This window comes from Acyrthosiphon pisum, unplaced genomic scaffold (genome assembly GCF_005508785.2).
Source record: "Acyrthosiphon pisum isolate AL4f unplaced genomic scaffold, pea_aphid_22Mar2018_4r6ur Scaffold_21799;HRSCAF=24919, whole genome shotgun sequence".
NCBI classification, from domain to species: Eukaryota; Metazoa; Arthropoda; class Insecta; order Hemiptera; family Aphididae; genus Acyrthosiphon; species Acyrthosiphon pisum.
In genome coordinates this window covers 32,401-33,982 of record NW_021771302.1, presented here as the reverse complement: position 1 = coordinate 33,982, position 1,582 = coordinate 32,401, and the positions used below count along the sequence as shown (strand labels likewise).

Here is a 1,582-nt window from a genome sequence, read left to right as displayed (position 1 = left end):
TAATTTACCAGTAAAAGAAAAGTTGGTAAAATTTAAGGTACATTTGTTTGTTTTAATAAAAATTACATGGTAATAATTTTACAGCACTCACATCTCTACTCAAAAGTCAAAATCAATACATCTATATCAAATTTTAATGTTATTTTTGTAATAAAATATTACATATTTTTATATTAATCTGATAAGTAACACATTTCTAAATAGTGAATGCATTTTAAAATTAATGTAAACTCGAAAATAAATGATAATAATATGTATTCAACAATATATTTTTTACTGTTTAACCTAAAAAATAACATTAGAAAATATGTTTAACGCGTTAAATTAATTGAACGCAAATTTTTATTGCACAAATAATATTAAAATCTTATACATAGATATTAGATATTGTCAGCTGGGCGTATAAAAATGTGTATTATAATTTATAACAATATGCATTATTTTTAGAATAATATATTATTAGGTATACTTTCGGATATTGAATGTTTGATACCTAATCATTAAGTTTGTGCATTTGTATAATGTGTTTTAATGATTTTTTACAACGTAGAAATAAAAAAATATATCAAGTTAAAAGAAAATAAAATCGAAAAAAATGCAAACAATTTGATGAGGGAACGTGGTCTTAACTAAGTCTCCCCTGAGCCTATATATTATTATATTATCGGATATTGAATGTGTGATCATTTTATGTGTGCATTTAAATGTATTTTAATGATGTTTTACAATGTAGAAATAAAATAATTTGAGTGGAGAAAAAAAAAATTGAAAAAAAAAATGCAAAAAAATTGTCGAGATATGGTAGTCCCAACAAGGCTCTGGGGAGATTCGAACTCCCGATCTCCTGTTTACTAGACAGGCGCTTTAACCAACTAAGCCACAGCGCCGTTGGCGTCAGACGTGAAAATTAAGTATATTTAACCTATGTTAAAATGTTATATTTTTTATAATTTAATGTTCGGCAAGTATTGACTACAGTAGCTTGTAAAAACGTATTTACGTATTTAATATTTATACTACCTAATACCTATACTAGTAATGTAGACGTATAATGATGTATTATTATACCTATATTATATTAAAATCAATAAATAATACCTAAGTGTTAACTTATAATTATTTAATTAATTGTACATACATCGCATACATCCATATTATATTATGTCTGTACAAGACGTGTTGTGTCAAATACCAGATTTATTTTTTTGTCAAACAATTTTGGATTTATTCGATATTACGCTAACATTATTGTGGCGTAAAATAAAATGTACAGGCCGATTCTATGAGCATGCAAAATTATTATTTTTTTTTAATACTGTAGGTACCTAGTTATTCAAAATTAGATGTTTGGAATTTTTAAATAATATTCTTAAAGGTCATATATGTATTTGAACTACCTATTTGAGACTTTTTTGTGCTATTTAAGGAGTGTCCCGTACGGCCGTAGGTACTATTGTGGTGACAAACTTCTGTTTATCAAATGAGACCACTTTAAATTATTCAGTAGATAGGTAGTTATTTTTAAATTGTAGATGTAGGTATCTAAATCATAATTGAACAGATAAATTCTGTGTGAAAAATC

At 25.5% G+C, this 1,582-nt stretch overlaps 1 non-coding gene across 1 annotated transcript; it reads right to left on the bottom strand.

Annotated features, from left to right (window-relative positions):
* Positions 1-813: 813 nt before the first annotated feature.
* TRNAT-AGU lies at positions 814-887 on the bottom strand. The gene has a single exon. It is a non-coding gene; the product is annotated as a tRNA-Thr (tRNA).
* Positions 888-1,582: the final 695 nt, after the last annotated feature.